This window comes from Oratosquilla oratoria, chromosome 14 (assembly GCF_046742065.1).
Source record: "Oratosquilla oratoria isolate Oo_2021 chromosome 14, ASM4674206v1, whole genome shotgun sequence".
NCBI classification, from domain to species: domain Eukaryota; kingdom Metazoa; phylum Arthropoda; class Malacostraca; order Stomatopoda; family Squillidae; genus Oratosquilla; species Oratosquilla oratoria.
Genome location: NC_134790.1, coordinates 7,894,223 through 7,921,722, shown reverse-complemented (window position 1 = coordinate 7,921,722; position 27,500 = coordinate 7,894,223).

Here is a 27,500-nt window from a genome sequence, read left to right as displayed (position 1 = left end):
TGTGTGTGTGTGTGTGTGTGTGTGTGTGTGTGTGTGTGTGTGTGTGTGTGTGTGTACATATACATACGATCATGGGATCATACCCACATAGAATTCTAGACAAATAGACTACTAGGTTATCGGCTGATTGGGTGTGAAGTAGGAGGTCATTCAACTACTCTGAATTTTACCTCTCCAGTGTTGTGATGTATTGAATTTGTTCAAGCCAGTGCTTGTTTGATTGGTTGGTTAATTGCTTGAATGTGGCACTTAATAGAATGATTATTTAGGGAGTTAGCGAGGTAGTTAGCTAGCTAGTTGGTTGGTTTGTTAGTTAGGTTGGTTTTGTAGTTAGCTAAAATTTTACTAATGTATCTTAGTTATTTGGCTAGCTATCTAGTTAATGTGTTAGTTAGCTAATTAATTACATAGAACTATTAGAACAGTTGACTTACAAACTTTAGAAAACGTGAACAATAGTACGTGTATAAACCTATTTATTTAACAAATTATTTGTTTCCTTGATATTGGTCAAATTCAATTTAAAGTCACAAAAAAATTAATTTGCTATAACTTCTAGCTAATAATGCGGACTAATTCAACCCAAGGCCAAAGCTGTGTTTATCTTATAAATCAGTATTAATCCTATTTGTCGGAATTGTGAGGAAATGGATAGAGGACTTGAACTAGAATATAGTTTCAGATAAAGAAATTCTTATTCCACCTTACAGAAAGAGGTCGAAAACGAGCTTACCCTCCTATTATGACCTTTGACCCATAATGACCTAAATGGCTTTAATTCAGTGATAGATATCTGCTTTAAATAGCTATGAAAGATATGAAAAACTGAATAAACCACAAAATAGACATTATCGAGTGTTTTTTCTTTTAACTTAGCACAACATGTCATACTAAATTTTTCGTTAGTGACCTGATAAAAGTTAAAACGACGTTATTTTGGACTTCTCTGACCTGGATGACCACTCGAGCCCTTGATGACTCTTGTCTGACCCCAATCCTCGAACGTGTTGCACTATTACTATCAACTTTAATGGTCCAAATCTGACCTGGTGGTGCTGAACCTTTCCGTAATGGTTGGTACTTTTTCTTTTATTTTTACTTCTTTTACAGTGTCGTTTCTTTTATCATCTCTATGCCACATTCGTGGTATTAAAGATGTTCCAACTTGTTATCTTCATTGGCCCTTTCCATTCAAATTGAATTTTCATTATATTACGTCTGCAGTATGATTACTTTAACTCAACATTGTGATAATCCTATAGAAGCGAATAAGTAGATAATAAGAATAATAATTTAAACAGTATTGAAGTTATTATATATATATATATATATGTATATATTTTATATATATATATATATATGTATGTATATATATATATATATATGTATGTATGTATATATGTATGCATGTAAGTATGTATTTATTTATATACACCAAGAGCTTTTTCCCTCCTATAAGAGAGGTAGACAAGTCAAAGACACGTACTTACTCCCACTCATTCCACTCCCATCCACCACCCTTTCCCCCTTATCACCATAGCTCCTCATGGGTGACGGGTCATTCCTGTATCCCACTTACTGCCCTGGGTCAGAAGCAATGTAGGAAGACACAGTACATCCACAGCAAGTCCGCTTCACTTAATCGGTTAACCTTCTGTCCGTCTCCTCATGCAGAGAAAGAGAAGACAGGGAGAAATCCCTCCGGGCTGTGTCAAGTTTTACTTTACACATAAGCATCCCATGTCCCCCATGATCTACACAGAGTCACTCTACACTCATCTTTATCTCCTGCCTTTTTCATCCTTTGCTCAACAAATATTTCCCTCTTTCTCAACGTCCCCTTCACCCAATCTATCCATCTCATCCTCGGTCGTCCCTTTACGTTCACTCCCTCTACCTCTGCCTTCCACATTTCTTTTACTAATCTTTCCTCACTCATTCCTTCAACGTTTCCAAACCATCAGCCCTATCTGCTATCTCCTGTTCCGTTCCTCATCTCCTTGTTTCTCACTCTATCCAACCTTATATCTCCTACCACACTTCTCAGACATTTCATCTCCAACACATTTTAAAAATTTTCTCACTGCATCTCTTAAATTCTAAATCTCTGTCCCATATAATGCCGTCGGTACAGTCACTCCTTTTATACAATCTCCTCTCTGCATCTATTCCCATATACCTATTTCTAGTAACACTTTTAATCTCCCCGAGTCATTTACTTACTTTTCTCATTGGATAATATACCTCCAGCTCCACTCCCTCCTTTCCTGTCTCATGTGACTCTAAATACCTAAAGCTATTCACTTCACCAAGCTTCTCTCCTATTCGACTTCCTTTCCGCTCACTACCATCCAACAACCTTGTATATCTCATCACCTTACCTTTCCCACATTTACCTTCAACTTTCTCCTATTGCGTACCCCCCAAACTCTATCACTAACTCCCTTAATCATTCCTCCGATCCGGCCACAAGCACAGTGTCATTAGTAAGCAACAACCGGCTTACCTCCCATTTTTTTCTTCAACTATCTCCAGTCCCTTGCCCATTACTCTCGCCTTTATCTCCTACACCACCCCGTCCATGTACACACTGAACAGCCACGGTGACATAACACATCCCTAACGCAGTGCCGCCTTTACCTGGTGACGTCACAGCGCGGGTCGGGTTGTTCCAAAGTGGAAGATTTGAACAGGTTTAGTGGACGCTTATATATATATTTTTTCTGATGTATCAAACATTCTCGTTTATTTTGTGGTGTAATCTGTGGATAGTTGTTTGGAAATGTACGGGTATTTCTGTCATTTTGAGATGTGTCTGTGGCACAGTGGTATGACTTGTAAATAAACGTGTTCCTGGGCTATTCAATTTGTGTCAGTGAGGCTTTACTATGGCTTAACAGAAGCATCCTAATCTGAAAAAGCCTTAAACGTTTTGGCTGAAATACGTCGTAAACCGAAACGTCTTTGGCCCAAATGTCTTAGGCCAGAATCTCCCTGGGCGAAACGTCCTAGATCAAAACGTCTCCTTGGGACGAAATGTCCCAGACTTAAATATCTCTAGCCAAAACATCTTTGCCCGAAACGTTTTCGGCCGGAATATCCTTGGGCGAAACGTCCTAGACCAAAACGTCTCCTTGGGACGAAATGTCCCAGGCTTAAACGTCTTTAACCGAAACGTCTTTGCCCGAAACGTTTTAAGCCGGAATGTCCTTGGGCGAAACGTCCTATATCTCGTACCACCCACTCCATTTCCGATTCTAACACAGGCTCTACTACTCTCGTAAAAACTCTTGAATCCCATTAACAGCTTTTCCTCAATCCCATATATCTGCAAAACCTCATACAGTGCCTTCCTGACTACCCTGCCATAAGCCTTTTTCAAATCTATAAAGGGTAAAAAAATCCTTACCTTTTCCCAAAGTATTCTCACATATCTACCTTACCGCAAAAATCTAATCCACGCAACCCCTACCTATACCTATATATATATATATATATATATATATATATATATATATATATATATATATACATATATATATATATATATATATATATATATATATAGATATATATATACAGATATATGTATATATCTAATTATATATATGAATATATACATATATATATATGTATATAGCTATATATATATATATATATATATATATATATATATATATATATAAATATACATACATATACCAACGGTTTTTTCCTCTTTACGAGGGAGGTAGCCAAATTCAAAGGTATAGATCTATTCTCACCCATTTCGTCCCCACATACTGTACTCATTTCCCATTCACCACCCCTCCCTCCCATGATATATGTATACATACATACATACATACATATATATATATATATATATATATATATACATATACATATATATATGTATATATATATATATATAGTATATACATATATGAGAAGATATATATATATATATATATATATATATATATATATATATATATATACACCATAAAAAATCCGTCATAAAAATGAAATCTTCCATATAATCATCTCGGTTGTCACGAGGATCGATCGTGGACCATTGTAATGACAATACGACTGGTACTACTTTTGTCCTCTGATCGATCCCCTCGACTAAGACCTAACAAAGGAAAACCAAGGAAAATGTTGTACTAATAAAGTCACCATTCTCACATGGCGTTTCTTTTGATATGTTGGTGAAATGTCGAAATGTGGTGAAATGTCGGAATGTTTATAAATAAATTCAAGGATGATATCAGTATTCCATTATAGTGAGATAGTAGTAAATGACTTTGTTGTATCGAGTGATGCCATGAGCCACCTGGTTTGTTTAGATTCCACAATATAGATCAGTTCATTTGTGTTTGGGGTAAAAGGAGACATGACACTATTAAGATTTTTGGCAACACGAGTGGAAAGTGTAGGATTTAGTAAATAAGGGATTTTATTGTTAATCCTACTTTGTAGGTTTTCACAGTTCTACGGAAATAACCAATGTAATAGTTTGCAACTTGTGAAACATATTTAATTTTTTCAACATCTATATTTATGACTAATACTATTTTCTTTTTCTAATTTATCAAGTGATACTTGTTTATTAAAATGCGAAGCAATTAATAGAAGCTATTATCATTATTGTTATTTTGGCTACCTCCCTTTTAAGGGAGAAAATGTCTTTGGTGTATATATGTATGTATTAACCTTTACAATTTAAAGGTATCCCCACCGTCCTAAAACTACTTGAACACAATCAAAATCAAAATAAAATGCATAAAGCAACACATGAATAAATCTAAACTGAATTTATCGCGGCATATTCAATTCCCCAGAATAAATATTTGACAAGAATTGAAAATTGAACTTGTTGCAAATATATGCTGTAGGACTTGCAATATTTTCCCGGAAACGTACTATAAAAATTATATATCTTTTAGATAAAAAAGTCCAAATAGATTCATCATATAAAATATTTTTTCAATCAGGATTTCGAAACAATTTATCTAGAACAAATTAAAGATTAGTCAATAAAAAGTTTAATCAAATAGTGCAGGCAAACTTCAGAAAACTCAAATATCAATATTATTATCTGGTAATAAATTATATGAGTAGTTTTATAAGCAAGGAATTCTTAAAAATAGTATGATGATTTAACATGCATTGATACATATACCAAAGGCTTTTCCCCCCTTAAACGAGAGGTAGCCAAAAGACAAAGGCATAGAAACCCCTTCCACCCACTCCATCCCCTACATACTCCACTCCCTCTCTACCCTCTTCCCTTCCTCTTATCTTAGCAACTTCTGGATGACGGGTCATCCCTGTATCTTGTCCACTGCCCTGGGTCAGAAGCAGTGTCGCAATACACAGCACATCCACAGCAAGGCCGCTTCATTAAATTGGCTACCCCCCTCTCCGTTCCCTTATGTAGAAAAGAAGATGATTAAAAAAGAACTGGAAAGTGCGAAGATGTATGTTGGACAGAGAACAGTTTCATGGGAGATGATGGACAAATTTTAATGAAATTGAACGCTGTGAGTGGAATATGGGTAGATTATTTCAAGGTGTTGCTGGATGCAGATGAGGATAGGAGGGGTTTGACTGTGGCAAATGAAGATACCAGAAGAACGACTCGTACGTGAGAAGAGAATGTCAAAGCTATAGAAAAAAAGGAGATGCAAAGAGCATTGAGGGATGAAAGCTATAAAGACGCCTAGGTTAATTAGTTGTCATGTTGAATGTCAGATAAAATGTGAAATACTTACAAATAAAAAAGATTCACTTACCTGATAAAAATATATGAACAGACTAATGGATATCTTAATCTATACAATGTGTTTCTTTCATATTTTGTATTTATATTATACATATTAAGACCCCGTTGTATCATCGTGACATTTTTTTTTACATGAAACATCTGTTAAAAGGATTGTTACTTCACCTTTCTTAATCATCTGTACTTGTCATGACTCTAGTATTTTTATTATTTTTGGACATGGTTTATCCTATACTGTATATCAACCTTGCAGCGACATCTCCATTGTATACAAAATGTCATTTCTTTATGTCCATAGAGTAGGCAGTACAAACTTCTTTGTTGTATCCAACAATTCTAAAGTGTAAAATTATTCTTTATGGTAAAAAAAAAAACAAAAAAAAACAGTATACCTCTTCCTTACTTTATATGCATACAACACAAAACAATTCTGCCGTAATATAACGTTCCCAGAACAGGTATACCCATACAACACAATATGACCTCGCATTAAACAAACTGATGTCATAAAGTAGACCCGTGTCACCGAGTGCGTTCCGACCATAAAAAGTTACATTCAGGCAATATCCCAGCCTCACACAATGAACCCTTTGCCTTCCAGCCCCATGACAGGGAAAAATTGCCTCTGCCTTCGAGCATCAGATGATCTTTTGAAAGTCAGTCACACAATACAGTTTGTCGCAAGACACCAGGTACTCACAGTTATGCGTTAATGGAATCTAGGTGTCCAGTGGGTGTTCAAATGTTTGCTCTTTTTGATGAAAGCTCTTTGATGTGCCCTATAATATACTATGCACTACAATATACTTTTCACTATAATAAGTTACAAAAAAATTCACGAAGAAAAAATGGAGTCTAGGTGTCCAGTGGGTGTTCAAATGTTTGCTCTTTTTGATGAAAGTTCTTTGATATGCCCTATAATATACTATGCACTATAATATACGATTCACTATAATAAGTTACAAAAGCATTTACGAAGAAAATTTTTTGTTCATAGTAATTTTATATGCAGAAAAAATACAGTAAAGAAATAGAACGCCAAAAAATGTAAATAAAACATACAAAATAATCAGTTCACAGGTATTAGGATACTGATTAAAAGTTCACAAGATTTAATATCAAAGCTTTGAACTATACTACAGTATATTCTAAAGTATCATTGATTGACAAAAAAAATTCTACCTTTTCCAAGGTAATATTTGTATAAAAAACAGAAACTATTATTTTTTTTTATTGATTTGTATTATGTTAAAGTTACTTAAAATTCTGATATTATGATTTCCTTTTAAAATTCTTAGGACACATTACAAGTTCGATCTCAATCTCGCTTCACAAAAATAAATAAATAAATAGATAAAATAGATAAATAAGTGAATGAAATAATAATAACAAACGAAATAAAATAAAAAATAGGTAAATAAGATAGGTTAAATATGTAAAAAAAATAATAAGATATTTACAGTGACTGTCATTTGATGTGTCTGTGATATTTGATATTAGTTTTTAGCTCGCCAATATGAGATTCTCATTCCTCTAATATATCTAATAAGACTATGAATCATTCGGAAATAACATATTACGAATGTCGACAGAATAATGGCATATATGAGTGGTCGATGATATTTAGATTTTTCAAGTCAAATGATTGCACGCTTCTAGAATGGTAGATTTTTCATTGCAGAAATAAAATGTTTAAATGGTCTGAAATTTTTACTGTTAACAGTGATCATTTCTTAAATTTGTTCGACACTTGATCTTTTTCTATTCAGAAGCGCTGAATTCAAATATAAGATTTAATTCTACCCACTAAGTTACGTTTATCTTCTGCAGCACACCTACAGGTAAGCGACAGAACAAGTATCATTTCGGATTGGGTGGGCAAATGTCTTCCAGTACTTTTCACCTTCTCATCCATCTCCTGGTAGGCCGTTAAGCCTGTCAGCGATGAGATTCTCAACCATTGGCTATTTTTACGGGAGCAGCTTGCTAAGCCTGTCCTTCCAACCCTCCACCTTTATCCGGGCTTGGGACCGGCATGCAAAGTGGCGAACCAGCTCCACAAGGCGGAGTTGTATTCCAGTACAATCTATTTATATGTCTCTTTCTATAGACCAAGAGTCTTCTCCCCCCCCCCCTGTAAGAGAGGTAGGTATCCAAGGAGTGCACCCACCTCACCTCTCAGGCTACCATTTGTCACCCGTTTGTTTCCTTTATGGATAAGTATCATCACTTTCCCCTTCCCACTACCCGAGTCAAAAAGAATGAAGCAAGACACAGCACGTCCACAGCAAGATCAGCCGCCTCATTTACACGGAAACCCCTCCTTCTCGTTCCCTCGTGTAAGAATAGAGAAAACGAGGAGAAATCCATTTGGGCCGCGTCAGTTAATCCATTCATAAACCTTCCTCTCCACTCACATCTATCCTTTGCCTTCTCCTTCCCCGTCTTAAGACATTCCTTTTATACTGAAGGTCTCTTTCACCCCATACATTCTTTTAATTTTCGGTCATCCTCTAAAGTTCACTCTTTTTTCACCCATCTTTTCCATGTGCCTAAACCATCCAGGTATTATGTCATCTACCCTACATTCCAGCTCCATTTTTCCATCTCTGCTTTCGTCATTACCTTGTCATTTCTCACACTCTCCATCATCATAACTTCCACTATACTTCTGAAACACTTTGTCATAAACATAATTAAATTTCTCCTTTCTTCTTCACCTAAACTCCAAGTCTCAGCTCTATACAGTGTCATAGGAACAATTGTTACTGTATACAGTCTCCTGTTTGCGAGTATTTTGAATAATATATGGGAGGGAGGTGAGATTATACTACCACATACTCTAAACTAATTATGAACAGTACACCTAATGTGTAATATGTGTTCTTGTAGGATTATCGTCACTTGCAGTTCTATACTTATTGTACTGTATCTTAATGTGCAGTGTCCCATCAAATGTAAGTAAACGTTGTCCAAATATCTCCAAGTAAAATGAAAATGATGAGAATCTGAACATACATCGTGAGAACCTTGTTAGAAAAAAAAATGGAGAACATCTGTTGCCATAGTGTAGGGATAAGGAAAAATCAGACGGGAGGAAACATGTGTGTATCTTAATGTGCAGTGTCCCATCAAATGTGAGTAAACATTGTCCAAATATCTCCAAGTAATATGAAAATGATGGCAATCTAAACATACCTCGTGAGAACACTGTTAGAAGACAAAAGAAAAATGGAGAACATCTGCTGCCATAGTGTAGGGATAAGAAAAATCAGACGGGAGGAGGGAACATGTGTAGTTAGAAGAAAAACACCAGCAGAGTAACACAGAGGATAGGTGGGGTTGTGAATAGGCCACGTATAAGATACGCCCTAGAAATAAGTCAGGTCTGTATGCCAACTTCACAGAGTTCAGACTACGAGTTTGGGCCCTTTTATGATAACCTAAGTCATTTAATGGATAAAACATAAACTAAACACACAGTAGCAGTCGAAAAATTCAAATTTAAAGAAGGGAAGAATTTTGCAGGTAAAGAATAGGTTAGACTGTGCAGGGGGAAATATTAATGTTGGGACGATATTCTTCCAGATAACTACAATATAGGAGTGAATGAAAATTCTTCTAGAAGGGTGCAAATTATAATTAGCCTCAAGATCAAATGGCGAAACAGAGAAGAGAATAGATTTTACATAAAGAGAGGAAAGCAACACTGATATAAATAAAGAAAGGCACAAGAGAAACTAATTGAAACAAACAACTTCAAATACAAAATAACACGTGATAGCATAAAGAACGATAAGGTAATATTAGTTGAGAATTGAAATGAGATTTGAAGCTCTGAGGAAACAGAGTAGCTATATTGATTTTATATATTGAAATGCATTTAATATGATTAAGGAACCAGAAGCGGGTGTGTTTGGCCATTGATTTTACGGTACAACCAATATTTTTCCGTGGTGACTATGCCTCTGTACTTCACCGTGGTGTCATAGTTCGGATTAATAAAGGTTTATGAACTATAATGTACACATAAGGACTATAGGTTCTTTTTGCGGCTTCTATTTTATGCCTTCGTAACATTTACTAATGTGTGTGTGCGTGTGTGTGTGTGTGTGTGTGTTTGTGTGTGTGTGTGTGTGTGTGTGAGTGTGTGTGTGTATGTGTGTGTGTGTCTGTGTGTGCGTGTGTGTGTGTGTGTGTGTGTTTGTGTGTGTGTGTGTGTGTGTGTGAGTGTGTGTGTGTATGTGTGTGTGTGTCTGTGTGTGCGCGTGTGTTTCACCATGGTCTTGTATCACGTGTTGGGTTTGTGATCGACAGCTATTTCCCTCCCTTCCCTCCCGGAAGAGAGCTCAAAACTCATATATAATCGATCTATGGGTAAATGCTGTTTGTGTGTGTGTGTGTGTGTGTGTGTGTGTGTGTGTGTGTGTGTGTGTGTATGCGCGTGTAAGAGTTATTGTGCATGTGTATGTGTATGTATGTTGTTTGTGCCTGGCTGTGGATATGGGTATGTGTGGTTGTGTATGTATTCATACACCTTCATCACCGAGTTTAACGTCATCATCAGACCAGCTTTTCAGTAAATGATAATTTCAACTTAATGTTCGTTGCTATCACATCGGTTTCTGCAGTGCCTATAAGAAAACGCCCACTCCTTTATGAAATTATTCAAAGATAATTAGCTCATTTGATTTTTCTTCTGCTACGACTACTCGAGTTCTAACATCATTGAATATTCCTAATTGCAAGTTAATCATCTGTGTTTATCAAATTGCAATTTACTGTGAGCAAACGTGACTTTCGGTCTTAATTCAACCAAATGATTTCGAAGGTTTTATTTCTATTACCCGTGATTACCTTGATTACCTCTGGTTGCTACTTTCCTAGAGTTTCTCGAGCACGTAAAACAAATATGATGACTCTAATAATATCTAAGGGCCCACTCACGTAAACTCACTTCTCTTGCACTCATATCACGTTTCTTGTTTTTTGTTATTCATGTACTTTTGTTGTCAAAATTCAAAACTTTTGATGTCCCTAGAAAGCTGTTACTTACTCTTACTCTTACTCTTACTCTTACTCTTACTCTTACTCTTACTCCGCTGGTCTTCGGGCCACTTGGTGATCCATAACCGCTTTCGAAGCGTCTCGCCATGTCTTTCTGTCCTGTGCCACCTCCTTCCATTCTCTTGGTTCTATTCTGCATATCTGCATAAGCAGAAAGATGTTACCTGAGACAAATTGCCAACACTTACGATGAAAATCTACGCAAGACTCTCTGTAAACAAACAAATAACATTTACGTCATTAACGAGAAACTTGGCATGGAAAGCAGACAAAGAAATTAATGTACTCAAAACTGCACAAGGAACAGGATTCTGACAACAGAAGGAATCGTGATCGCATAGAAACAAATTCTATGAACACTACTGACTTATATTTTCTCAACCCGGTTCCCCAGAGTAAAGAATACAACGAAAACCTATATAGTGTTCTAGGCAAAGACTTGAAAATAATACAAGGTTGTGCTAAAACCAAATAAGTACCATGACTACCAAAGTTACCCAAGTTTTTATTTATTATTTTATTTTTGATACGATTTTTTTTTTTCGCATCCGACCTAGATATGGATCAAAAGGTCTGTCGGTATGCTCCGCCTTTGTAATTTTTTGTAAAAACGTTTTTGTCACACAGTTCAACTCGAGGTCCACGACCCAGAAATACTCAACATAGCAAAGACAACCACATCCTACAGAACGCAATTAGAAACAAATACCCTTAACCTTCAACACACATCCTTTGTAACCTAGTTTCTCCATTCCATAGCACATGTTTTTCTTCCCAAGCTAACAACAGTGTCCCCGCCTTTTGTATTTGTTCTTTTCAAAAGCAATATCCTCTGGGGTAAAAAAATGAGAGGCTTTGACCGACCTCTTGATGCAACAAGTTCATATTGACAGAATGGCACTATAACTCTTAAAAAAAGGCTTTCAAAAACTAACAAATTTATAACGTAGTCGTGGAAAAAACATACAACTGTCCTGACTGATCAAAAACAGTGTAAAAAAATTAACATGGATTTGTAAAAAGCAAACATCAACACCTGCAGTATGCACGAACGCGCTCTCGACACTGAATACCTGCATCCATATCTAAGTGGGATAGCCGCTAACCCCATCCATAAACGGACGAAATATGTTTTGCAAATAAAGGCCGCGCACGTATGAAAACAAAATTAAAGCTCAGAGTTCCAACGCGGCTGTGCTAAAACATATAAACGCCATCGATCTTTGCATTTCCAAATGATGCCATTTCTCTCCATATTCTTCACCTCTAGCAACTGTATCTTCGTTCTTTCCACACCGTCAGTGTCCATTACCGTACATTTCCTGTTCTTTCATTTATCCTCTCGCTTTTATATACACGCAGCCTCTCACCTCTGTTTTCTTTCATATACATTTCTGATAACACTAATGTCATAATCAGAGGCGTGATGGGCAGGTACTCGCTTAGTTGTGGTTTCAAATCCCACAACCTTAACAGTAATGATAATGATAATGGTAATAATGATAACAGTGCTAGTGGCAGTATTGGTGTTAATAATGATAATGTTGATAATAAGAAACAGGAACTGCTATGTAAGGAACAACGGGTCTGTTGCTGGTCGTTTGCCCACGTAACTCCAGGTAATCGTCTCCGATGACCAGCAGTGACTGTTACCTGCCTCTGCATCCCACACACACATGGCAAAGGTAACGTAGCTTCAGGTTCCCCACCATCTGTTGTACTGAATCGTCGGTTCCAACCTTTTGTATATTCTTCCAAACAAATGTCTATGTATTCGGTATCTATCGAACATTCACTTCTATGTAGCACAACCCCTTATGTTCTACTGTTCATTGAAGATAAATGTTGTAGCTATATGTCCTTCCATTGTTTTAAGATATATATTTGAAAAAGGTACCTTATGTGTGTAAGCATATCTGTATTTACCAAATATTTTTTACCCAATTATATTGTAAAAAATAGAACAAAAAACTCATGAATACCTACCTACCATATACATGTATATATAACTACGAGTACATACACGTGTGTGTGTGTGTGTGTGTGTGTGTGTGTGTGTGTGTGTGTGTGTGTGTGTGTGTGTGTGTGTGTGTGTGTGTTTGTTTGTGTGTGTGATTCAACATGGTCTTGGATCATGTGTTGGACTCGTGATCGACACCTATTTCCTTCCCGAAAGAGAGCTCAGAGCTCCTATATGACCAATCTATGGTAATAATGTGACCCTATGGCGTACATGTACCACACAAGCATGCTTGTTTTGCAAGTTTATGCATGGTAGAATTGTGTGGTAGTTGATCTGACTCACTGGTCGCTAAGGCAGGAAAGGGTCACCGCAATTAGGTCGCGTCTGGTCAGGCGTCAGGTAAATACATTGTATATATTCTGCCTGCCCCGGCTTGGGGCAGTTATTCATGCATTCTGTCATTCAGTCAGTCAATCAGTCTGACCTCTGCTCTTGTAGAACGTCACTAGGTCTTCGTGGTCGGTCCCCCACGTGAGAACCACGCCTCTACCGTCCTTAGGACGACGCACACATAACTTAACTATAATAAACTATTCAACGAAACAGTGCATCACTCTCCCTATGTCACTATTGCCGAAGTAACATACACCCGTATGTTACAACCCTACAGGCACACACACACACAACTCCCCGGCCACGAGCGTTGGAGTAACGACTCGCAGCGCAACGATACTGAAGTTATTTCAGCCCTGGGCGGGATTCGAATCCGGACGGACGTACTGGCAACCGGGAACTCTACCAACGCGCAATCAAGTCATGTGTGTGTGTGTGTGTGTGTGTGTGTGTGTGTGTGTGTGTGTGTGTGTGTGTGTGTGTGTGTGTGTGTGTGTGTGTGTGTAAGTCTGAGAGAGGCGAAGAGAGAGAGAGAGAGAGAGAGAGAGAGAGAGAGAGAGAGAGAGAGAGAGAGCAGTGAGCAGTGCTATTGAAATGAAGGACAAGAGAGGAGATGGATGGGGCCGAATGTGTTTATGCTGCGCCGGAGGATTGCTTATCTCTGCTAATGAACATTGAAAAGGGAGAATATACGGAAGGATTGGATTGGTGATAATGATGTTGATGGCTTAATGATGATAATGATGATGATGATGATGATGATGATGATGATGATGATGATGATGATGATGATGATGATGATGATGATGATGATGATGATGATGATGATGATGACGACGATGACGATGATGGTGATGATGATGATGATGATGATGATGATGATGATGATGATGATGATGATGATGATGATGATGATGATGATGATGATGATGATGATGATGATGATGATGATGATGAAAGGAAAGAGGAAGAAGAGGAAAATAGGTTGTAGAGTAAGAACAGGTAGAAAATAGGAGTTTGGAGGAAGCGGAGGAAAAGGAAGAAGAGAAAGAAGTTGAGGAGGAACAAGAGTGGGGGATAATTGCAGAAATAAAGACGGAGAAGGCGAAGAAAAAAAGAGGGAAAGAAAGAGGAGGAGAAGGAGAGGAGGACGGAGAAGTTAGGAAAAAAGAGTACGAGTAATAAAAGGTGAAAAAGAGAGAAGAAGCTGCGGGTGTGGCAAGTGGAGGAGGAAAGAGAGAAGGAAGAAGAAGAGAAATAAATAAAAAAGGAGGGAAAAGAGGAGGAGGAGAATGGGAAGGAAGTCAAGTTGAGTAAAAGACGAAGAAAAAGTATGAAGAGGAGGAGCAGGTCTCGGCAGAAGACGGAGAAAGTGAAACAGAAAGAGCAGTTGGAAATGAAACAGAAAGAGCAGTTGGAAGTGAAACAGAAAGAGCAGTTGGAAGTGAAACAGAAAGAGCAGTTGGAAGTGAAACAGAAAGAGCAGTTGGAAGGGAAACAGAAAGAGCAGTTGGAAGTGAAACAGAAAGAGCAGTTGGAAGTGAAACAGAAAGAGCAGTTGGAAGTGAAACAGAAAGAGCAGTTGGAAGTGAAACAGAAAGAGCAGTTGGAAGTGAAACAGAAAGAGCAGTTGGAAGTGAAACAGAAAGAGCAGTTGGAGGAGTAGGGAGTCCAGTGTAAGGACTAGAATTAGAGGCAGGATTTTTATCTATCATTAGCTGTCTGTCAATTTATTATTATTTACTATTTACCTGTTTGTTTCTTATTTAACTATACCTATGCATTTCTTTATTTTATTTTGTTATTTATATCATTACTATTTTTATTTATTTTTCTTTTATTTATTTATCATTATTATAACTTTCTTTCCTCATCCGACCTAGTTATGGACTAAAAGGTCTCCTGTCGGCATGTTCCTCCTTTGTAATCCTTTGACAGGAAGTAATAGAATGAAGATAAGTAAGGAAATGGAAGAGAAGGAGTTGGAGGAGGAAGAGGAGGAGGAGGAGGAAGAGGAGAAAAAGAAGGAGGAAGGAGAGTTAGAAGACCAGGAGTAAAACAGGAAGCAGTGAGGTCAGAGATGTGGGAGATTATATTCTAGATGAGCAGTGATTAAGCAAACCAAAAATTGATAGAAAAAAAAACCTTAAACATGACACGATGAGGGAGAGGGTCGGAGAAGAATTCCGGGATTAAAAGTAAATTAGAAGAGGACGTATAGCCAAAAAAAAAAAGAGAAAAAAAAAAAGAATTTTATCCATGTAACTATAAACCTGCTTACCGCAGTCCCTCGAGCACCTTCATGTAATGTCTGTTTCATAATTGGAAAAATGTATAAAGAGCAAAATGTATCTGTCTTGAACTACGTGTTAGGTGGTTTAATGGAATGTAATTAAACCTTGATATACAATACTTGTTTATTACACATTTCTACAAAGCTCGCAAGGTCTTGACGTGCCGAACGCACACGCCTGAATCTTATGAAGATCTTTGAAGATTACCTTATATAGACAGTATCGACCAGCTCCCTTGATCCTTGACACTGAGCATTACATCAAACTGTGCTTAGCAAATGACTTGGTCAGGTGATGATTGAACAGTGAGATTCTTTCGACACCGGAATGTCCTGTCTGATACCCACAAATCTCATAACGTGAATAAAATGCGAAACACAATTATACACAAATGAGAGGTACGAATTAAGGAAAGGGAATGGAATTGGATTTGAAAGAAATGTACAAAATATTTTAGATAATATCCAAGGTGTTACCGCCATAGATGAAGGCAGTGAATTCCAACAAATTTATTTGTAATGTTCACTTAGATACTGTGACTACTGTACAAAATTTGTGGGTTAGGGAGTATGTTTGACGCAGCCCGAAGGACTTTCTCCCCGTCTTCTCTTTTTCTACATGAGGGGACGAAGTTGAGGGCGTCGCCGATTTAATGAAGCGGCCTTGCTGTGGATGTGCTGTGTCTTGCTGAACTGCTTCTGACCCAGGTTAATGGACAGGATGCAGGGATGACCAGTCGTTCAGGAAAAGCCAAGAAAAGAGGGAGGGAGGATTGGTGAGTAAAAGTGTAGTATGAGAGGATGAAATGGGTAGGAGTGAAATGAATGAGTTAAGAAAGATGAGTAAAAGTGGTGTGAAAGGCAGAGGTGTTGGGAGTGAACGTGAAGGGGTGACCAAAGATGAGATGAATAGTTAGGGAGAACGTCTGTTGAGGAAAAAAGGACGAAGACAGTAGATAGGGGTGAGTGGATAATGGTTATGTATGGATGATGCTATGATGCATAGAAGGGAGTGAGTGGGGGGCTCGAGGGTAAGGGAGTATGTGTGAATGATATCTTGACGCAGCCCGAAGGGATATTTCTCTGTTTTTTCTTTTACTGCATGAGGAAACGGAGAGAGTGTGGGGTGGGGATTCGCCGATTAAATGAAGCGTCCTTGCTGTGGCTATTCTGTGTCTTCCGGAAATGCTTCTGACCCAGTGCAATGGGCGAGATGCAGGGATGACCCGTCATCCAGGAGGAGCCAAGAAAAGAGGGAGGGAGGATTGAAGAATGGGAGTGGAGTATGTGGGGATGAAATGGGTGGGAATGGATTTATGCCATTGACTTTGGCTACCTCCCTTGTAAGAGGAAAGAACCATCGGTATATGTATGTGTGTGTGTGTGTATGTATGTATGTATGTATGTATGTATGTATGTATGTATGTATGTGTGTATGTATGTATGTATGTATGTATCTATCATGTATGTATTATGTATGTATATGTGTATGTATGTATGATGTATGTATGTTATATGTATGTATATATGTATGTATGTATGTATGCATGCATGTATGTACGTATGTATTATGTATGCATGTATGTATTTTGTATGTATGTATGTATGTATGTATGTACGTACGTACGTACGTACGTATGTATGTATGTATGTATGTATATATGTATGTATGTATGTATGTATGTATGTATATATGTATCTACGTATGTACGTATGTATGTATGTATGTATGTATGTATGTATGTATGTATGTATGTATGTATATGTATGTATGTATGTATGTATGTAAGTATGTATGTATGTATGTATTTATGTATTTATGCATGTATGCATGTATGTATGTATGTATGTATGTATGTATGTATGTACTGTATGTATGTATGTATATATATGTATATATGTATGTATTTTGTTTTCAGCCCTTGCTTTATGAAAGTATTTGATGATTAAAAAATATGATATAGTTATAACCACTGATTCAATTCATTGTGACAGTATATGGTTGACCTAGATATATTAACAAAAATTTAATGAAAAGGTCAGGTTACACGTGTAAAAAGGTTTTATAGAGAATTTATTTTATTTAAATTGCTTATTTCACGGAGGGAAATAGGATGTTGATATTCACTTTTTCACATTAATGACGATCGTTATACTGTATACAGTGTTTCAGGTTTACATAGACGTATTGTTCATTCGTGGCACTCATATCAAAGCGAAACATATTTCTTAGCCGTCTTGATTATAAAAAGAGTTATCCAATTTCAGCCATTGTTCACTACATTTAATCAGATGATACAAACTGACTATTTCGTTTATGATTATTTATATTTACTACTGCAATCACACTCATGAACACATACTTGTTCACATATACTAGAGCCTTGTATCTGTCTGTCCGTCTATCTGCCTGTGTATATATGTATGTACGTATGTATGTATGTGTGTATGTATGTATGTATGTATGTATGTATGTATGTATGTATGTATGTATGTATGTATGTGTGTATGTATGCATGTATGTATGTATGTATGTATGCATGTATGTATGTATGTATGTATGTATGTATATATATTTATGCATGTATGTATGTATGTATGTATGAGTGTATGTTTGCATGTATGTATGTATGTATGTATGTATGTATGTATGTATGTATGTATGTATGCATGTATGTATGTATGTATGTATGTATGTATGTATTTATGTATGTATGTATGTATGTATGTATGTATGTATGTATGTATGCATGCATGTATGTATGTATATATGTATGTATATATGTATGTATGTATGTATGTATGTATGTATGCATGTATGTATGTATCTAACCACTTACCTATCTGGCCACTTGTCTATCTATACAACGAGATTAAAAGATGAGTTATAATTCAACACTTTAACGACTACAGGTCTTTCGTCAATTGAATAAATTATCATGACAGTGTACAGAATCATCGTAAAAGTAAAGTCAATTATCCAAGGGGCTATTCAAGATAGATTTTTCATCATTCATAGTAAAGGAATTAGAGTTAGTCGTGTAAAACTGGCTGTGGGTAGACATGATAAATATTCAAGTCGAGTACAATGTTTTGATACATGAGACCGTTTCATTCTGCTGACGGGAAGTCTCCAACCTAGATGGGGGAAGCGAGTCTGATCACCATATCCGTGTATCCTAATGAGCCTAATTACTTCTGCCTCCCTCAGCTTGGCATTTTGCTGCTAACACTCACCAGTCAACACACGTTCTCCTCGTCCTCTTCCTCCTCCTTCACTTCTCCTCCTCTTACTCGTCCTCCTCCTCTTCTTCCTTAATCTTCTCCCACTTGTCTCCTTTCTCCTTCTTCTCCTTCTCCTTCACCATAACACATTTTCCTCGTCCTCTTCTTCCTCTTTCCCTTCTCCTCCTCTTACTCGTCCTCCTCCTCCTCCTCCCCCTCCTCCTCTTCTTCCTAAATCTTCTCCCACTTGTCTCCTTTCTCCTTCTTCTCCTTCTCCTTCACCATAACACATTCTCCTCGTCCTCTTCCTCTTCTTTTCTTTTTCCTCCTTTTACTCATATCCTTCCTCTTACTCCTACCAATCCTCTTCTTATTCCTCCTCTTCCTCCTCCTCCTCCTTCTCTTTCTTAATTTTCTCCTACTTCTGTTTCTCCTTCTTCTTCATCACAACTCATTCTCTTCGTCCTCTCTCTCCTATTTCTCTCATCCTCCTCTTGTTTGTGCTCTCGCTCTTACACGTCCCTATCCTCCTCTATTCGTCCTCCACCTCCTCCTTCTTCTCCTCCTCCTCCTCCTCTTTCTCCTTAATCTTTTTGTACTTCTCTTCTTTCTCCTCCTCCTCCTCCTCCTCCTCCTCCTCCTCAACCACCCTCTAATCCTCCAATTTTCTCTATTTCCTCATATTCGTCGTCCCTATTTTAATTATTTCCTTTCGTTTCTCGCCCTTACTTCATCTCCATTTCTTCCCTCTCATTTTTATATCTCCAACTTTCTCCTTTTTTATGTCTTTTCTCCTAATACTCTTTCTATTTCTCTTTGCATTTTAATCGTGTTTCTCCTTCTATTCCAATACATCCAACTCATTTTCAACTTCGTTTTTGCTCTTTTTTCTATTCTCTTCTCTTCTTTTTTTACCTCCTCCCCCCTCCTCTTCCTCTTCCTCCTATTCCTCCTCTCTCTTCCTCTTCCTCCTCCTCCTCCTCTTAATCCTAATTTCAGTCCTTATCCCCTTCCTTCTTCACCACCTCTTCTTCTTCCTCCTCCACCACCACCTCCTCCTCCTACTTCTACTCCTCCTACTTCTTCTATTCCTCCTCCTTCCTGTCATTCCCTATTTTTTATTTGATTTAACCACCCTTCTTCCTATTATTGACTCCTCTCATCATCATCATTCTCTTCCTAATCTTAATCCTAAGCTTTTTCCTCTTCCTAATTTCTCATCAACTTCCTTGTCCTCTTTTGCTTCTCCCCCAATTTCCCTCCTCTTCCTTTTCCTCTTATTACTCGTCACCATTATCTTCCTTCTCTTCTTCCTTCACATCTTTCCCTCTTTCTTCTCTTCCTCCTCCTCTTCTTATTTCATCGCACTCTAAACGTACATTCTCCAGTCAACACATGTTCTCCTCGTCCTCTTCCTCCTCTTTCCCTTCTCCTCCTCTTACTCCTCCTCCTTTCCCTTCTCCTCTTACTCCTTCTCCTCTTCCCCTCTTTCCCTCTTCCCCTCTCCCCACCTCCTTTTCCATCTTGTCCTATTTTTCCTCTCATCTTCTTCCCATTCTCTCTTTTTTCTCTCTATTCTTCCTGTTCCATCTCTTTCTTTCAGTCACATTTTACTTTACTTTCTCCTTATGTTTCTACTCTTGGCCTCATAGTACAAGACACGAGTTCTGGAATTGACTCTGATTCTTTTTCCTGATTTCCCGCTCAACAATTCCCAGTGATTCACCTCGATAATGTCTCACGTGGCTAGCTATACTGTTTCATATATCATTACATAAGAAAAGAATTGTATAAGGTTTGGGTAATCATACTAGAGAAGTATATTAAGCGAATTATTTCTTGATCAAATAAATCCGCAATAGTTGTTGAAAGTGAGTTATTTCTCTTCTTCGTGTTTTACCACATAAAGAAGAAATGGTGCTCATTGTATAAGGTTTGGGTAATCTTAATAGAGAAGTATATTAAGCGAATTATTTCTTGATCAAATAAATCCGCAATAGTTGTTGAAAATCCTACTAGAGAAGTATATTAAGCGAATTATTTCTTGATCAAATAAATCCGCAATAGCTGTTGAAAGTGAGTTATTTCTCTTCTTCGTGTTTTACCACATAAAGAAGAAATGGTGCTCATTTCATTTCGTTTAATTTTTGATTAATTTTCATATAACCAACTCCATTCAATAAGCCTCTGGGCGGTAGAAAAAAGTCGTATTTTGTCGCGATACACAGCTTCTCTGTCCTTTAAGGGAAATGTAATACCCCCCCAAAAAAAAAAAATAATAATAATAAAAAATAAAAGAGTTGTGGAGATGGTAAAGCAGCAACAGAACGGAGAGATCGTCAGCATCAAATGTAATTGACATTCTCTTTGGAATGAAGAATCGTCTTCAATCATAAAAAAAAAAAAAAAAAAAAAACGATGATTGACGTGGTCCTTAGGGAGTTCACTAAAATTCCTAAAATAATAAGAGCATTAAAAATGCAGCCAATATTCCATACGAAGCAGCAATAAATAAATAAATTAATTGATAAGTAAATAAATGAATAAATAAGCAAATAGATAAATAAGTAAATGAATGAATAAATAAATAGATAAATAAGCAAATAGATAATTAGATATATATATGAATAATTAAATGAATAAATAAAAAACTACGTAAAGATATACACGACAAACACAAAAAAAAATAGATAAATGAATGAATAAATGATCAAATCAATAAATAGGTAAATGAATAAGTGAATAAACGAATAATTAAATAAACATAAATAGATAATGAAAGAAATGATAGATAAATACGTAAATGAATTTATGGATAAACAAATAAATGTCTAAACATATAAAAGATATATGAAGTCAATTAATTAATCAATCAATTTATAGATAGATAAATGAGCTAATGAATAAATAAATATATATACAAAGAATTAATGAATTTAGTAAAGAAACAAGCAAACCAATAAATGAATGAATATATAAGAAATTAAATAAATGAATAAATGAATAGACAAAATAAATAAATAGATAGACAAAAAAATGCATAAACCAACAAATAAATAAATTAATCAATAAATAAATGAATAAGTAAATAAAGTTGGTGGGCAGAGGAAAGTATGAAATCTTAATCCGAGTTTTATTCTTGACTACTTTCGCTGCAAGATTTTTTTTTTTTTTTTTTTTTTTTTTTTTTTTTTTTTTTTTTTTTTTTTTTTTTTTTTTTTTTTTTTTTTTTTTTTTTTTTTTTATATAGCTTGTAGCGGAACTAATCAAGATTAAATAATGGATTAAGACTCCGGTCTTTCATCTTCCTACCCACTTCAACTTGTCAGAATGTCTCTACAAAGAAATGATAATAAATTAATAAATAAACAAACAAATAGATGAATAGATAAATAGACAAATAAACAAATGAATAAATAGATAAATAAAAAAATAAAAAAATAAAAAAATAAATAGATAAATAAATAAATAAGTAAATAAATAAATAAATAAATAAATAAATAAATAAATGAATAAATAAATAAATAAATAAACTAATTAATTGATAAGTAAATAAATAGATTTATTAAATCATTAAATGATGCTTGATACAAAAAAATTCAGTCATTAGTCGATGTTACTTTCAATAAAAAAGTCTCGAGGTCGTCCCTAGCTGGTTAGAGTTTTCTGCTCAGCTGAGTCAGAGAAGAAAGATACATAACGGGCCTTCGGGATGAAAAAGAAGAAGAAGAAGAAGAAGAAGAAGAAGAAGAAGAAGGAGAAGGAGGAGGAGAAGGAGAAGAAGAAGAAGAAGAAGAAGGATAAGAAGAAGAAGGAGGAGGAGGAGGAGGAGAGGAGGAGGAGGAGGAGGAGGAGGAGGAGGAGGACGAGAAGAAGAAAAAGAAGAAGAAGAGGAAGAAGAAGAAGAAGAAGAAGGAGAAGGAGAAGGAGGAGGAGGAGAAGGAGGAGAAGAAGAGGAAGAAGAAGAAAAAGAAGGGGGGAGGTGAGTCGAGGACGGTGAAACCTTTTCCTCAGCTTTTCAGACTCTTTGTGAATTTTCAAAAAAACATTCAGACGAATCTTTCCATATGACATTTTGTTCTGAAAATATTCAGGTTTTTTAATTCAGTTCAAACGAGCTCCTGGATTCTAAAGGACTGATATGTATATATATATATATATATATATATATATATATATATATATATATATATATATATATATATATATATATATATATATATATATATATATACATATATATATATATATATATATATATATATCGATTGTCTCATCTCATTCAGTCTTTTAAAGACAATTGAAATGAAAGGAAATGTTGATAGTTTTAGTCTTGTACCGCCAGACGATGTTGTCTGGCTTTCAGCAAACCCTGGACTATAAAGGAATGAAAATTGGTCTGTGTATCTGTGTTTCCTCAAAATCTCCTGAGGACACTTCGTGTTGTGGATTTTATCACAATAGGTTCAAACTCAACAAGAAACAATGTTTAAACTGCCAGGGCGTGAAGTAAACCTACAAATAGATAGAAACAATTCCGCCAACCACAGATCCATTGAATGGAAAATCCTTCCACTATAAGCAATTTAATGTAGAATAGCTTAAAGTCTTAAGAACTAATTGGATATCTAAACAATATGCTGTAACATATGTCAGCTGGTCTACTCGTCTTTCTATAACTGTAAATAATGTTTCCTAACATTGGTCATTTTGTTTCCCTGTGTTTAGATTTTCGATAATTTTATTGTTACTTTTCTGGTATTGACAGAAAAATATCTGTGGACATGTTCTGTTATTATAACCCATTACAGGAATCCACTGAACGAAAATTCTTATTTCAATTATAGCAGATCTTTTGATGATATGAATATATATCTTTATTAACTCTTCTCTTACGAAGACATAATGTGACACTGTAAAAATTAGTGCAGTGATATTCAGAATAAATGGATAAATTACATTACAAAAAAATTAAAATACAAGATGTAACCCCTATATTACCAAAGAGATCACGTCTATCAAAATAGAATAGACTTGTGATAGTCAGAATGAAAGTGCGCTCAGTATGAAAAAAAAAAATCTTTCTCCCGTTTTCTGTATTTTTCGTTGCTATTTCCTTAGTGTGTTCCAAGCTACACTACTTCTGGTATAATCTCGGTCACTCCCAGCAAGAAGCTCATTTTGTTTTATGAATTATTTCGTAATACCTTTTGCTTGATAAAAATCGAATTATTTCTGATACTATTCATAATCCTTGCTCTTTGATTTTCTGTTCATCCTACAAAATATTGTAAAAACCTTTCCATATTTTTCTTCTTCCCCTTCTTCACCTCCTCTATCCTTAATATTACTACCTCCTCCTCCTCCTCCTCTTCTTTCTCCTCCTCAATCTCCTTCCCACCTTACTCCTCCTCCTCCTCTTTCATATGTTTCCCCTTCTCGTAATGTTCCTCTTCTTCCTCCTCTTCTTTTTATTCCATCTCCTATGTTTACTCCTGTTTTTCCTTATCCTCTTCTTCTTCCTCTTAGACTTTCTTCTCCTCAACCTCTTGTATTCCCTCTTCTATTTATTCCATTTTTCTCTTCCTTACATTTCTCTATTCCTTCCTTCCTTAGGATACGTCTTTTCGTTTCATATTTTTCCACAACTTTCGAGAGAATGGAAAGATATCCATCATGTGAATAGAATGGAACAGCTGCAATTTGGAAATAACATTTTAATTTATATTTGTAGTTTTGGGATGCAAGGCTGATTGGCGCGAAAATCCAATTCCATGTCCAAGTTCCCCACAGGTAAAGTAAATCGCGTAACAGCAACACTAAAATAACATGAATTAATTGCTCTAAGGGAATAGTGCACCGCTATCCTGTTAGCGTTGCCTCACGGTGCCATTCTAGTTGTATTTGATCATATTTACGATCATTTAAACTTATTTCAATAATCTATAACGTGTTTCAATTATAGAGTGGATCACGTTCTTCCTATCTGCTAATACTGCCCTACGTTTCCATTCTAGTTGTATTTGATCATTTCTACGTTCATTTAAGCTTATTTTGATTATCTATAATGTGTTTCACTTATAGAGTTGATCACGATTCCTTGATTTCGCGCCAAATTTCGCCCCAAATGCTTCCTAATCACACATCCTTTGTCAATTTCCGTCAGTCACTGAGACAAACTTGTCTCTCTGAATATTCAACTCATTATCCTTATCAGTTACTATTTCTCCTTTTGTGGACTCTAATCCTCTCTAGAATTTCTTCACTTTCTAGTATCTACTGTTCATAAAAGGTATCTAAGTATTTGATTTACATGAACTGTTTTTCATTAGTGAATTCTATGTCTATCAGATCCTCAACATATGTGTCCAGTGCCTGAATACGGTTATATGTTAGGCTCTTTCGATTATTAGAAGCATGAATATTGAAACAGGAAGCTGAAACTATATGATACATTTCTCTTCTGGAAATTTATATACAAATATAAAGAGGTGTCCAGATTTTGAAATAAAATTGTTCATCTTGGGGAAGCAAATTAACTTCATACCAATAATATGTTGAAGTAATATATCAGACACATTTTCAAAGGATATCTGAGAATTTTTTTTAATCCAATTGCTCTATTTCTTTGATAATTTCAGTGCTAAACTAATTCCTGCATATGTGATTAGTATCATAATGATTTAAATGTAACCTGTTGTTTTAATATATTCTAATTTCACGTATCAAACATGTAATAAGCAAACATCAAACCGCCTGCACATTCATCCAAAGAAATCGTTTGTCATTTTTACTGGCTTAGATTTATATATACATATGATTAAATTCTTATATCAGTGATTGTATTCTTAATATTATATCCAAGTGATAACATACTTTATCTATTATTTTTTTAACACGAACATACTAGAGACATAAACACAAACAGACAAGAAACGGAATGCATATCGTCTTAAAAAAAAAAAAAGTGTTATTATAATTGGAAAATGGAATCTCCGTGCGAACGTGTGATGACTTTTAACAATTGCTCTTCCTTTAACCTCAAAAGCGGCAATTTATTTCGCGCTATGCCTATGCAGCGATTTGCTGCAAACATTGAACAAACGTGTGTACTGCAAAACCGGAGCCGAGGTGGCCGTTCAATGGCTCAAGTGAATCTCTAGAGAAATACAAGGAAAGTGTAGTTGTGGTCTGAATCCAGCAAGTACACAACTATTTCTTTTCGTGGCTTACGTTTTTCCCGCACTTATTGCAAAATGCAGTATATTTTGGTATATGTATATATACATATATATGATATATATATATATATATATATGTATATATATGTATATATATACATATATATATATGCATATATATGAATATATATATGTATACATATATATGTAAATATGTATATATACATATATATATATATATATATATATATATATGTATGTATATATATATATATATATATATATGTATGTATATATATATGTATATATATATGTATGTATACATATATATATATACATATATATATATATATGTATATATATATATATAGATGTATATATATATATATATATATATACATATATATATGTATATATATATATCTGAAGACGGTTTATAACATAAAAGATAGGAAGGCATATATATATATATATATATATATATATATATATATATATATATATATATATATATATATATATAATATATACATATATATATATATATATATATATATATATATATATATATATATATATATATATATATATATATATATATATATATGCCTTCCTATCTACCAAGTTATAAACCGTCTTCAGATCCATAAAAACATCAACCTTTTTGAGAAAGAAGAGTGGTCTCCCTTAGAAAACCAAAATAATAAATTTTTAGACAGAATACACAAACAAAGCAATATTTATTCTAAAATTATTTTCTGGCCTTTTTTTCTGTGCAACTTGGTTTTATCTATTTTTATTTTTATATCTAGAATTCACATCTTCTTTAGCCACCACACGAGGCTCTAGATTTCTTTTGATGAAGTATTACTATAGTAGTCTGTAAACAAACAAATTGAGTAAGTCTGATGCAAATGGTTACGTTGCTCACATACTTAAGTATCCCATCCCACATCCTCTCATATTTACTCATTAAATGAAATATTCTCCCATACATCTCTTTCCCTCCCCTACATTCTCCCTCATTTATACACTCTCAGTCTCATTCAGTTCTTTATTAAGAGTTTTCTGTTTTCAAAAATGGGCATAGAGAAAAGAAGACACTTTGTACTAGATCAAATACATTAAACTACCTAGATAACCTAACAAACCCAGAAAACAAACGCAACTTAATTTTACATCTTCTTGCATTCCTCCTAGATACGCCTCTTTATACGAAACATCCAGCACGTAACGAATCTTGAATTTCTACAGTATTTACGGGAAATCAAATTAAGTAAAATGTGGCAGCCTCGGAGGGGAAGGAAAGGCGATGTTTAACAAGGTTAGTAAAAACCATTGAAGTAAACTAGAAAGATAGCCACGGACCTTCCTTGGAAGAGGACATGTAATGTGAAGTTTATGGGAGCGAGGTGTTCAGGTGTGAGGGAGGTGGATCATGGGGCAGTGGCGAGGGCCAGTAAGAAGGCGCAAACATAACTGAAAGCAGAAGGACGTAGAATGATATGGAAAACCAAGAAGGTAAAATGGAGAAATAAAACTTAAAAAAAGGAGTAATAGTGTATGCCAGAATGTAAGAACTTAAGATGAAACGTAGTTTGTGGTCAT